The 14,592-nt window shown below is 39.2% G+C and overlaps 1 non-coding gene across 1 annotated transcript; it reads right to left on the minus strand.

Moving 5' to 3' along the window:
* Positions 1–2,720: 2,720 nt before the first annotated feature.
* LOC121485947 lies at positions 2,721–2,823 on the minus strand. Its single transcript, XR_005986447.1, has one exon. It is a non-coding gene; the product is annotated as a U6 spliceosomal RNA (small nuclear RNA).
* Between the last annotated feature and the right edge of the window lie 11,769 nt (positions 2,824–14,592).

Below are 14,592 nucleotides of genomic sequence, written 5' to 3' on the forward strand. Positions count from 1 at the left end.
AAATCTAATTCAAAATGTTCTTTTTAAACCAAAATATTATTAACTGGCAAGTCTGAAATGTCCTGGCACGCCACATATTGTAGGCTCATGAGGAAGATCAGTTTAAAGGTTACGGAACTAGCACTGGGTGTTGGCAAATCAAACTTCAATAAAAACAAAAAACAAAAACAAATAATAAAATAAAGGTTATGGAACTGACTAGCACCAATTAAATTTACCAAAGAGTTTATATAAATCTGACTAACAATGTAGCAATTTACAATAAGGAATGTTTTGATTGGGTGATTGAGAATCATTGCACCAGGTTTTTGGCACCTCTTCCACCTACAGCAAAGCCAATATTCAGAGACAAATTAAATAAGAGAATTGTGCTTGGTGACTGTGGGATTGGTACAGGGGCAAAATCCCTTGTATTCTTACCTTTTGACCCTTTTTCCTAAACTCCAGGTGTACAATCACTTTTGTTTCATGGTAGAATGTTTCATTAGACATGCTTATAGTATTTATTTTTTATATGTAACCTTTATTTACATCATATTGTATTTTCTCAAGGACATATCAAGGTCATCTTAATTGACATTTGTCAACCAAGATTTAACAAGTTTCTCCCAGTACATATTTACCATCAAACTTGAGGGTTTATTTCATACCTTTTTTTTAAAGATTTTATTTTTTTTTTCAAGGGAGAGAGATAACGAGAGAGAGTACAGTGGGGGGCAGAGGGAGAAGCAGGCTCCATGCAGGGAGCCCAATGCGGAACTCGATCCCAGGACCCCGCGATCATGCCCTGGGCCAAAGGCGATGCTCAACTGCTGAGCCACCCAGGCATCCCTTATCTCATACCTTTAATCTACTTTTAAATCCGTTATGACCAGTCACTTCCAGAGCATCAGTTTCTGACCTTACCCCAGAATTTGGTCTGTACATCTTTGTACACTAGGAGAGAATTTAGTCTGTGAGTATAATTCAAAGTTACCCGTCAAACTGGCCAGTATTAACTTCTTCAGGCATGTGTGACTAATTGTAGGCATTTATTACATGCTTGATTGCCTAGATGGTATGTCCTAATGCCAGAGCCTTTAAAAACATTGATTTCTCGACACTTGATTGTTCAATTGAAGCCTTACATATCTTTCATTAGTGGGGCATGAATAAAGAATGGAATTACTTCAGAATGACTCTTGGACAGTCCCAGGATTATGGAGAGGCTAGAGGCAGGAAAGAGAGCTCAAAAATAAAATGTTACTTCTCCCTGGGGTAGCTCTATCTTCAATGTGTATGTTTTTTATTTTCCAAAATCATTAAATGAAAAAGCAGTTGTTCCAAGGACTCAAGCCTATGACCTGACATTACATTTAACTTCAGTTATTGATCACCCAGCATCTGCTTCATATACTGATGTTTCAGAAGCACTCATGATGGTCCCTCCTTGGATCTAAAGGTGCAGAGCTGGACACACAGATGGCATCCCAGCTGTGTATACTCAACCCAATTTTATCTGCCACCCACACCACATATGGTTTAATCAAGACTCTGTCACAAAGCCAATCGTCTTCTTTGAGAGCAGCCATTAGAAGAAGAAATTGTTTTTGTCAGCAGCCCAACTGAGCAGACCACCTGCTATATGAGGTCTGGGGGTTCGGTCTGTTTTCTCTTGGGAGTAGTCTTGATGCTTCACATGTCTACTATGTGGCATTTAACAAATATGCCAGGAAACAGCACTGTGCTGTGAGCCAAGTAGTAACATGAGAGACTCTGACAGAAACTAGGGTGGACCTCATGAACCCTGAGTCAACACCTATATGGAGAAGCCCCTACACTGGAAGCTGCAAACCTCCAGAGACCAACAAACTCAGCACGTACAAAACAGAACCATGATACACTTCTCCAAACTCCTTCTCTATGTGCGTAATTGACACCACTATCCATCAAAAAACATGCAAAACTCTCTGGGATCTCTTCCCTTGACCCTGAGGAATCCATCAAGTTCAGCCATTTGCTCCCCAAATCTCAAATCTATCCACTTGTCTCCATCCCTAATGCCCTAGTTCAAGTGGCACCCATCTCCCTCCTGAAGAACTCTGACACTTTTGAAACTGGTCAGCCTCATCTGCTGCTCCTCCACCTGTTCTCCACCCTAGTCAAGGGTGATTTTTTTAAAGCACAAATACATCACTGCCCTGATGAAAGTAGTCTTCCACAATCTCCCATTGGTTTCAGGACACAGATCAATATCCAGCTTTGATGTGGCCTCTGCCTGCAACCCCAGCTTCATATTGGGCCACATACCACCCCCTAAATCTTGACAAACCAGTCCTACTGGCTTTGATCTCATTTACACTTCCTCTTCCCACTACACATTTTTTTAAATTTTTTTTTAAAGATTTTATTTACTTATTTATGAGAGACACAGAGAAAGAGAGAGACAGAGACACAGGCAGAGGGAAAAGCAGACTCCATGCAGGGAGCCTGATGTGGGACTCAATCCTGGGTCTCCAGGATCACGCCCTGGGCTGAAGGCAGGTGCTAAACCACTGAGCCACCCAGGTATCCCCACTACATATCTCTGCTTGTCATTCTCTCTGCCTGCGGCAGGACCTTCTCAACACCACTTGCCCCTTTATTTTATTATGGTAAAATAGACACAACATAGAATGTGGCATTTTAACCATTTTAAGTGTACAGTTGAATAGCATTAAATACATTTGTGTTGTCATGCAAAAAATGCAGAAGGTGTCACTAGTTTGCATGTCACTCTCATACAGGGACTATGCTGATCTTCTCTATATTGTTCCAAATTTAGTCTGTGCCCCTGAAGTGAGTACTCACCCTCTTTTGACTATAAAGGCTAACTCATCCTGCAGATGTTAGTTTCAAGTTACTTTTTCAGGGAAGCTTTCCAAGACCAAGCCCATCCCCTGTCACACAACCCCTCAACTGCACAGTACCCAGCATGAGTAGTTGACTGTGAGTGAGCTCCATGAGGGCAGCACTCAGGCCATAGAGGAGTGTTAGGCACACAGTAGCTCAGTGCATCCTAGTTAAATAAATAAGTGAATGAATGAAGAAATGGAGAAATGCAATTCTACCCACAGTAAAGATCATTTTGGCATTATTGTAGTTCTATGTTGTCTTGAACTCCATTACAGAGTTGGATCTTGGCTTCATCTTTGGAAAACTAAACTAATAGTAAAAGAGGTATTTTTTACCTTTCCTCAAACAGAAAAATTATAATTCAGACTTTACCTTTCATAAAAGAAGAAAAGGCCTGGTAGTCTTTAAGTCATGTGTATTCCTTTAATTTTATTTATCAAGATTTCAAAACTATTGAATCTAGACTCAGAGCTCTGCAGAAATTTGTAATTTCTAAAAATTAATATAAATAGAATTTATTTTGCATAAGCCTGCAAGACAGTAAGACTGGCCCTGCCCCACAACATCTGCAGAGAAGTCTCTATCATCCATTAGGGCTACTAGTGGGGTCTGGAGATGGCTTTCCTTGGACCTGCAAGGAAAGCGTCTGCTTCCAGAACACTTTCTGTGTTTCTGCACAGAAAGCTTGCCAGGCTTACCTCCAAGAAGCCCTGCAGTGGGCCAGAAATAGATCTAGCCTTTCATGGGACCAAGGACTCCAACCCTGAGTTACAGCAAGAACAAATGACACATTACCCTTCACACTTTGTTATTCATAACACCAACAGCTAGGAATCAAAATCATCAACAACAGTATCCTAATTTTATAGATGAAAAGAAAACATTCAGAGGTCAAGCAGCTGGCCTAAGATCTCTCAGCTGGAGTTGGACCATATTTGGCATCTAGTTTTGATGCCAAAACCATTGCTTTCTCTTCTCATTTCATTTTGCTCCATATGACATTAACTGCTGCATTTTTAGAGGCAACTTATATTATAATGGCACCCTTGAAGTGATACAAAGATTCTCTGGGTAAAGCCATAGAAAGTAGAAATAGATGTGCCCTATGTTATAAGGCCTTTTATTTTTTTAAGATTTATCCATCTACTTCAAAGAGAGAGGGAGAGAGGGAAAGACAGAGAGAAGGAGAGAGAGAGAGAGAATGCAAGTAGGGGGAGGGGCAGCAGGAGAGAATCTTCAAGCAAACTCCCCATTGAGCTGGGAGCCAAACTTGGGGCTCAGTCCCACAACCCATAAGATCACAACCTGAGCAAAAAGCAAGAGTCAAATACTTAACTGACTGAACTACCCAGGTGCCCCTATAAAGCATTTTAATATGATAGAACACTTAGCACTGAGAACACACTGTGGTTATTTGATGTGTGTTGACTCACTGGTTGATGAAAAGTCTGAGAGTAGGTATCACATGATGATCAAGACTGTCTGGTAACACACAAAACCCTAAAAAGCCCTGGGCCCATGAGTTGTCCCCCTCTCCCCAGGCTCTGCCTCCACTGTAGAGAATGTCCTTGTGCAGAGACAGGCTGGGAGTTGGTTCCTGTCCTGGCTATCTTGTTTCACTTTATCTTGGGTGCAAAGCTAGAATGCTCTCTGCCTCTAAGCATAGGCAGGTCCCCTGGGTTTCCTCTAAATCCTGTCTGTCCCCACTCTCTTCATAGAGAATGTGGTGAAGAGCACACTAATCTCTTGGATCAAAGCAAGAATGAAATGTGTAACACTCCTGCTGTAAGATCAGAGCGTGCTTAGATAACCCTGTGAGCTCCTGTCTGAGGAGGTGATGAGAGAGAGGCGCCTCTGTGTCCTGAGGTCACAGAGTGAAACCTTCTGACACCTGTCCCCTTGCCACCACCATCCCTGTCCAGCCTCGGCCCCACTGAGCCAAAGGTTTCAGTGACCAAAAATGTCCCTCAGCCTGGCATCTCCTATCTCCCCATTTTTTCCTTTTTTTGTATCTACAAATCTGCCTTTCATCACCTCTGCCGAGTGTTCTCCTCAGCACCATGTTCCCTGTAACCCTCACCTCCTCTTCCCTTGACCACAGCTCATTTCCTTTCATATCAACTGTCAAAACTCCAACTGGAGTACAATATGGGTGACAATGTGTACTTATTTCCCCCAAACTTTATTATCTACCTTCATCTTATGTTTTCCAAAGCTCCTTTAACAAAGAAATCTTTCCAGAGTTCCTTCATCTTACTTCAGTGATATCATATTCCATTTAATTCTGAAAGCACTTAAAACTGTTGGGGCAGTTGGGAAATGGGAGAGGTGTTTTGTGTTATTTTCATGGTTTTTAAAATTACTGTCACTATCATTATCATTATTATTAAGCATTAATTCCCACTGTGATTCTTACTTATAAATTGTCTCCTGACATTAAAAAAGTCTGCTTTTGTATTTCTTGAAATTAATGGTTTTATGGTTGAGTCATAACTTTGTCAGCTTAAGAATAATTTTCGCTGAACTGCATATTATCATTTTCCTCCTAAGGTGTATGTTTTCACATAAGGTCACACTGTGTACATAAAAAGCATCAAGAAAAACATCCTGAACACTACCTTGTTCAGGTATTTATTACTGTTCTTTAACTTTTCCTTGCTTTTCAGAGAAAACTGATGCTCTGAGAAAACCAGAAATGGTTATAGGGAAATTCTAATGATCATTTGAGGGGAAATTCTTATATGTCCATTATCAAATGCTTGCTTGTTTCTAGTACTTATAGTTTAAATCATTTAAAATGATTTATTATCATGTATTTTAAAGGGCTCATTTAACAAGCTTACTGTTGAAATTATGCACTGAATGGAAAAGCTGCAAAAGAGGCATGGAACACTGGCACACTGAAACATCTGTGCAGCTTTCTTTCCACTAATGTTGAAAGGGTTAATATGAAGAAGTCTGGGACTGCAAAGCATGGCTTTTTTTTTTTTTTGAGACTTAAATTTCTTAGTTCACTGAAAGCAAAAAAGAGGATTGCCACATATTGCTATAATGTGATCATTCAGTGTGTGTAGGAGGATTTATGTCTTGTAATAACAACAACAAGCTCTAAGTAGCTCTAAAAGCTGAATTTGAGGGGCCCATAAGCACAGGAAGCTGGCCAGGGAGGAGCTGTGGTGATGGAGACACTGTCCTTACCAGACATTTATCACTGGGTAAGTACCAGCCTGACTTCTTGGTGCTTCAAAAGTATAAACAAAAAGATGATTTATGGGGGCTTAAATCTAGTTTATAAGAACAAACTTAGTATAATGAGATCAACATGCAATTCCTTAGAGACTAAGAACTGTTTCTGGAGAGGGGGAAGTTTCCTTCCACTTCTTTATCATCCTGTCACTTTGATATGAGGGGTCCTCAATCTTTATGCCATGGTTTGCTACCATGGAAAAATTCCCCAGAAAGTAACTTTAGTATTATTCTGTCATTCTCACTCTAGTTTGTTCTGTTACCCACCATGGCTATAGAAAGCCTATTCTGAATATGTAAAGAATTTGTAATCATTTGGAGTCCAAAAGTGGGAAGAAACAACTAGAAAAAATTTTAATTTAAATTTTGTTAGTTAACAGATAGGGCAATATTGGTCTCTGGAGTAGAATTCAGTGATTCATCACTTGCATACAATATCCAATACTCATCACAACAAATACCCTCCTTAATACCCATCACCCATTTAGCCCATCTCCCACTCACCTCCTTCCATCAACTTTCAGTTTGTTCTCTATCATTAAGAGTCACTTATGGGCTTGTTTCTCTCTCTCTTTATGCTCATTTCCTTCTTCCTGTTCACCTGTTTTTTTCTTTTATTCCACATATGAGTGGGACAGTATGGTATTTGTCTTTCTCTGAGTGACTTATTTCACTTAGCATAATACACTCTAGCTCTATCCATGTCATTGCAAATGCCAATATTTCATTCTTTTGATGGCTGAGTAATATTCCAGTGTGTGTGTGTGTGTGTGTGTGTGTGTGTGTGTGTGTATACACCACATCTTATTTTGTCCATTCATCAGTTGATGGACATTTGGGGTCTCTTCACAGTTTGGCTATTGTTGACAGTGCTGCCATAAACATTGGGGTGCATGTAACCCTTGGAATCAGTATTTATGTATCCTTTGAGGGTGCTCGCTTCGGCAGCACATATACTAAAATGTATCCTTTGAGTAAATACCTAGTAGTGCAAATGCTGGATTATAGGGTAGTTCTATTTTTAACTTTTTAAGGAACCTCCATACTGTTTCCAGAGTGGCTGCACCAGTTTGCATTCCCACCAACAGTGCAAGAGAGTTCCCCTTTCTCTACATCCTTGCTAACACCTGTTGTTTCTTCTGTTGCTAATTTTAGCCATTCTGACAGGTGTGAGGTGATATCTCATTGTAGTTTTGATTTGTATATCTCTGATGATAAGTGACATTGAACATCTTTTCATGCATCTGTTAGCCATCTGGATGTCTTCTTTGGAAAAATGTCTATTCAGAGACAACTAAAAATTTAATAGCATAGTATTACTTGCATGTTTTACTATCAGATCTAGATATATTCTAATTTAAATAATGTCTTATACACAGTACTCAACACTGGTTTTCCAGATTACGACATGAGATATAAAGAACCCCAAACATTTCAATCATTTATAGTTGTGAACTATACTACTCAAATATAACCACTAACCCTGAAGACAGATATTATCTATTGTTTTATAACAAATGCCTCAAAATTTACTGGTTTAAAATAATAATACACATTAATATTTCTTGTAGTTTTGTGGGAGCATCTTAATCAAGTGATCCTGCCTCCAGGTCTCTCACAAAGTTGTAAGTCAAAATGCAGGTCAGAACTTCAGGGATCCAATGACTTGATAGGGTGGAGGACATATTGGCCAACTCACAATGCTGGCAAGTTGGTACTATTTGTTGGTTTGAGTTCTCAGTTCCACACCATGTATGCTTCTCCTCAAAGTTGTTTGAGTGTCTTCATAACGTAATGGCTGGCTTCCTACCGAGAAAACATTCTAAAAGAGGGAAATCCGGTGGAACCTACATCCTTTTTATGACTTAGTCTTATATGTCACACAGCACCACTTCTGTTCATTAGAACTGAATCATCATGTGAAGTCCACATTGTGGGGGTGAGGAATTAAGCTCTACATATTGAAGGGAGGAAAGTATCGGTGGTTATAGAAAAATGTACCTAATTTTTAAATCCTTATAGCTTATTCTGAGGTACAATTCATATAAAATAAAAATTAATAAATCTTAAGTGTATGACTTTTTACATGAGTATCTACCTGTGTAACCACCACCTAGATCAAAATATATAACATTTTCAGCTCCATCATGTGAATTCCTTTGAATTCTTTATGTACACAATTGCCATTTACAAATAAATACATCTTTAGTTCTTCCTTTTTGATCTTTATAATTTTCATTTCTTTTCCTTAACTTTCTATATTGTCAGGACCTCCAGTACAAGATTCAATAGAAGGTGATGTGAGTGGACATCCTTGTCTTTTTTCCGATTGAGAGGGGATATATTTGACATTTCACCATGTTTATCAGTAGGTTATTTTATTTTTTTAAGATTTTATTTATTTATTCATGAGAGACACACAGATCTTCTTCTTATAAGGCCACCAATTCTTTTTTTTTCTTTATAGATTTTATTTATTTATTCATGAGAGACACACAGAGAGAGAGAGGCAAAGACACAGGCAGAGGGAGAAGCAGGCTCCATGCAGGGAGCCTGATGCCAGACTTGACCCGGGTCCCCAGCGTCACGCCCTGGGCTGAAGGTGGCGCTAAACCTCTGAGCCACCCAGGCTGCCCCAGTAGGTTATTTTATAACTTTTATTAGATCGAGGAATTTCTGTTTACTTTTAATTTAATTAAGCTTTGGTAGTACACTGTAAAAGGAATCACAACTTATGATTTTACTACTGCCCATAGCTTTAAACATTAATCAGGGTATTGCTGTTAGCTACTAATATCCTTTATCTAATTTAGAGAAAAATCATGCCAGATCTATACATGAAAAAATATTGTGCCTGCAGTCCTCAATTTCCAAATATATTGATCTTGAAATATGCCTTTGTTTGTCAGTTCTTTGAAAATTGCAAGACATTTTCATATGGAAGCTTGTTTATGCTAAGTACTTAATCATAGAGGTCAACTACAAAAGTGCATTGAATTTACCTTAAGTGCTACTGGTGGAAGCCATGGAGTTTTGAGGAGAAATGGGAGGGAGAACAAATGAAACTTAACACCAACAGCAGCAGCAGCAGCAGCATGTGTGTGTGTGGGGGGGGGGGGGGGGCAGTGCTCACCACCACAGATTCCCAGAATTGTCCTAAAGCCAGATGTGGCTAACATTTTTTAATCAGCATCATGTGAATCAGAGATCTCTGAACCCTGCCACAGTGATAAAGAATTTTTAAGTGTCTCAATGCACAATTTGCATACCTCTAAAAGCAATGAATTTTAAAATGAGGCCATTTTAATAGCATTGACAAAATGTTCTCAAGTTTATTGTCACATCTACTCTTCACAGCAGTCCTGTGAGGTTGACATCTACATTTTACAAAAGAGGACACTGAAGCTCAGATATTCAGTGACTTACCCAAGATCTCCCAGCTTGTGAGGACTCCTCCAGGACCTAATCCAAGCAATTTTTTTGCTGCATTGTTCTGATAATGGATTGCCTGACAACTTTTAACATTCTTTTTAATTGCTGAAGCAGGAAGTGTTCATACTTAAGGTAACTTTAATGTCACTTTGCTTAGTGTAAATTGAAAGAAGTGTTTTTAGATTCCCAGCTCTTGATCACAGGGCATTTACCCATTTAGTGGAACAAATAAATGAATTCTTTCTTCCTCCTCCAGCACATGCATCTTTGTCTCATTTTAAGAATTCTGCTCTAGGCACCCAGGTATGAGAGTCTACCAAAGCTGATAAAAGAATAATTCTGTCATTTGACAACCCACTCAATAATGAATAAAATGAAAATAATAAATGAAAATCATTTAGCATCATCATTTTATTCATGTCAGCATATCTGTTTATCCCTGTCTTGGGCACTGTTAAAGCCATGACTAATTCTTCATATAATAAGTCTCGATTTACTAATACTTCATAATATAGCTGTTGGTATCATCCTTGTTTTTCAAATTAAAAAGAAAAAACAACACAGAACACACAGAAGGACACTCTAGCACATTTTAGACATCAGATTGATTTTCATAGTAAGTAGTGGTCTGCAATGCTGCTGGAGAGGCTCCTTTTGATGCTAGACAAGCAGCTAGCAGCAAGCCAAGTGAGAATGTCTCACATGTTCACGAGAGAGTGAGAGTCTTGTTTACCACAGGATACTCACATGAGGAGATAGAGGAGAATGGCATCAGGGTGCAGAGGGACCTGGTGAACTCATCACTAGATGACCCTGAAGTTTCTGAGGGGACTGCAGATCCATCTGAAGGACTGGTCAGAGGGCACCTGGCAGGGTTGGATGTGTGCTAAGGTAGCTGTGAGGTACAGACTCAGCAAGGACAACAAAGGGGGCTCTCAGTGTTCACATAATAAATGGTGGCCTTAAAGAAGAAATCAAACTCTCTCTTTGCAGATGACATGGTACTGTATATAGGAAGCCCAAAAGACTCCACCCCAAGACTGCTAAAACTCATACAGCAATTTAGCAGTGTGGCAGGATACAAAATCAATGCCCAGAAGTCAGTAGCATTTCTATACACTAACAATGAGACTGAAGAAAGGGAAATTAAGGAGTCAATCCCCTTTACAATTGCACCCAAAAGCATAAGATACCTAGGCATAAACCTAACCAAAGAGGTAAAGGATCTATACCCTAAAAACTATAGAACACTTCTGAATGAAATTGAGGAAGACACAAAGAGATGGAAAAATATTCCATGCTCATGGATTGGCAGAATTAATATTGTGAAAATGTCAATATTACCCAGGGCAACTTACACGTTTAATGCAATCCCTATCAAAGTACCATGGCCTTTCTTCAGAGAGTTAGAACAAATTATTTTAAGATTTATGTGGAATCAGAAAAGACCCCGAATAGCCAGGGGAATTTTAAAAAAGATGCTGATGGGGGCATCACAATGCCAGATTTCAGGTTGTACTACAAAGCTGTGATCATCAAGACAGTGTCATACTGGCACAAAAACAGACACATAGATCAATGGAACAGAATAGAGAATCCAGAAGTGGACCCTCAACTTTATGGTCAACTAATATTCAACAAAGGAGGAAAGACTATCCACTGGAAAAAAGACAGTCTCTTCAATAAATGGTGTGGGAAAATTGGACATCCACATGCAGATGAATGAAACTAGACCACTCTCTTTCACCATACACAAAGATAAACTCAAAATGGATGAAAGATCTAAATGTGAGACAAGATTCCATCAAAATCCTAGAGGAGAACACAGGCAACACCCTTTTTGAACTTGGCCACAGTAACTTCTTGCAAAATACATCCATGAAGGCAAGAGAAACAAAAGCAAAAATGAACTATTGGGACTTCATCCAGATAAGAAGCTTTTGTACAGCAAAGGATACAGTCAACAAAACTAAAAGACAACCTACAGAATGGGAGAAGATATTTGCAAATGACACCATCAGATAAAGGGCTAGTTTACAAGATCTATAAAGAACTTATTAAACTCAACACCAAAGAAACAAACAATCCAATCATAAATGGGCAAAAGACATGAACAGAAATCTCACAGAGGAAGACATGGACATGGCCAACAAGCACATGAGAAAATGCTCCGCATCACTGGCCATCAGGGAAATACAAATCAAAACCACAATGAGATGCCACCTCACACCAGTGAGAATGGCAAAAATTAACCAGGCAGGAAATCACAAATGTTGGAGAGGATGTGGGGAAAAGGGAAGCCTCTTGTACTGTTGGTGGGAATGTGAACTGGTGCAGCCACTCTGGAAAACTGTGTGGAGGTTCCTCAAAGAGTTAAAAATAGACCTGCCCTATGACCCATCAATTGCACTGCTAGGGATTTACCCCAAAGATAGAGATGCAATGAAATGCCGGAACACCTGCACCCCGATGTTTCTAGCAGCAATGTCCACAATAGCCAAACTGTGGAAGGAGCCTCGGTGTCCATCGAAAGATGAATGGATAAAGAAGATGTGGTATAGGTATAGAATGGAGCATTACTCAGCCATTAGAAACGACAAATACCCACCATTTGCTTCGACGTGGATGGGACTGGAGGGTATTAAGCTGAGTGAAATAAGTCAATCAGAGAAGGACAAACATTATATGGTCTCATTCAATTGGGGAATATAAAAAATAGTGAAAGGGAATAAAGGGGAAAGGAGAAAAAAATAAGTGGGAAATATCAGAAAGGGAGACAGAACATGAAAGACTCCTAACTCTGGGAAACGAACTAGGGGTGGTGGAAGGGGAGGTGGGCGGAAGGGTGGGAGTGACTGGGTGGCGGGCACTGAGGTGGGCACATGAGGGGATGAGCACTGGGTGTTATTCTGTATGTTGACAAATTGAACACCAATAAAAAATAAATTAATTAAAATAAAAAATAAATAAATGGTGGCCTTGAAGAAAGACAGACTCACATTTTCTCAAGATTTTCCATTTGTATCAGATGTACTCAGATTGTCAAATATGAAGGGACATCTTTCCAAAGGTCACTGACACTAGTCTTGTTTGCTCTGTAAACAAGGACTAAAGTCTCCAAAATCATTTTGTCATTACTACTTGGATTCTGAATGTTCGAGTAGAGCTGATTCCTCTGTTTTTATTATTATTATTATTAAATCATTGATTGGATCATCCCATGAAACACAAGAGTTCATAGCAAAGACTAAGTTTTCCAAAACTTGCAGCAAGATTTGAGTTTGGCTTTCACCTCCTTAATTTTCTGATGTTTTCTTAGGGAGGAATTCAGTGATCTAAACAGTTGGTAGGTAGGATTTAGAAGGCTCTTTCAGGGCTCTAGATAGTCTGAAATCTTTTTTTTTTTTTTTCTCCATTTCAGCTCCTCCAGACATTTACATTGAAGTGTCCCTGCCATGGCTTTTATGACTATCTATTTAGGTTTCAGACAGCTCCCTTGTCCAGCATGCAATCGAGCATAAATCACTTCCCACAGGTAGAAGGCTGACAAGTACCCCTGTCCCTTATCCCAGGAGGATCAGAGGATGAACTCTAGAGAGGACTTGATCCTTACTGGAGGTCATAATGGATGATGGAGTCTGTCCTTTCATCATTCATTGACAGGTGATTTCTTGAGCTAATTACTTTCTTCTTTAAACAAAATCTCTATAAGATATCAGGAGAAATGAGGTTTTGACTCTTCCACCAGGCATTTCTTCAAGTTCTTTCCAATGAAATTTTCATCATTTATCACACTCTCATCTATTTTCAGTTTGTGGAGCTCTTTGGGCTCCAGTTTATATTCTTGCATGCTCTATTTTTGTCCTTTGAGATAATGCCTTCAGAGCTTTGCCATTCTGCGGTGAGGGCTTACTCATATCAAAAGAATTAATGCCAAGAGAGGCAAGGTCCCAGTTGTTTAATTTGGAAAGGCTCATGATTATTCATTCCTCTGAGGCCCTGCTTGAGACAGGTTTATCAAGTTCCTACATGTGATTTCTTATGCCTCTTCCATCTGAGTACAAAAGCAGGCATCAGCAATCACTTTATCAAATAAACTGACTCAGAACTTGAATAAAGACTAATACAAGTATGTTAAGAACTAAATTTTTTCTACTCTATTACTTTGTTGCTTAATTACTAATTTATAGTTAAAGAGCAGTTTAAAAAGGAGTAGTATAGGGTCATATAGCAAAGTAAATGATTAAATGCTGGCATGAGAAACCTCCCAGTAAACATTTTAAAAGAGCATAGATTAAGGCTGAATGATGCAGACAAAACACCACAGGCTTTGATTCCTCTCACTTTTCATCTCTCTCCATTATTTACCACTTGGGCTTCCTTAGTGAAGAGGTTCTGTTCTGTTCCTCTGTAATTCTCACTCATCCATAATTTCACAATAGTTAATTCAGAAATGCCTTAAATGAGAAAAGGTCACGTTTATTTAGATTTCTAATCACTCCAAAGAACTTGAGTTTCACATAATTTAGAATTTTCTATTACTACTGTGATTGTTCTCTAATTATTAGTAATGGCTTACTAAATATCAAATGTTCATCTAGTAATTTATGTTCTTGTTTCACAGATTTCCTTAATCATTTTTACATAAATCGAGGAAATAATAAGTTGAAGTATTGGATGCTTTGGAATATTTGTCATCAGTTTATAACCTTTTCTGATAAAACCTAAAGTGCTCAACCAACAGAAATGAAGCAATATGTTATTCAGAGGATCCTGCCTTAGAGGTGGCCATGTGTCCAGTGTCAGGCCAATAGACACAAAAGAGTCCACCTACTTCCTAGGAATGAGTGCTCTGCCACAAGAAAATATGTTAGTATCTTTGCCTTTCATATGGGTTCAAATGCCCTCATTACAAGTAATAACATGATATCCTTTTCTGCTTAAGGGCTGGAGCACGCACCTGGCGGGAACTCAGGAGAAGCTCAGGCAGCGGCTCTGGGAGGAGGGGGCTGTGCCCTGCTGACTTCAGGAGCTGTGGCC

This window comes from Vulpes lagopus, chromosome 2 (assembly GCF_018345385.1).
Source record: "Vulpes lagopus strain Blue_001 chromosome 2, ASM1834538v1, whole genome shotgun sequence".
NCBI lineage: Eukaryota > Metazoa > Chordata > Mammalia > Carnivora > Canidae > Vulpes > Vulpes lagopus.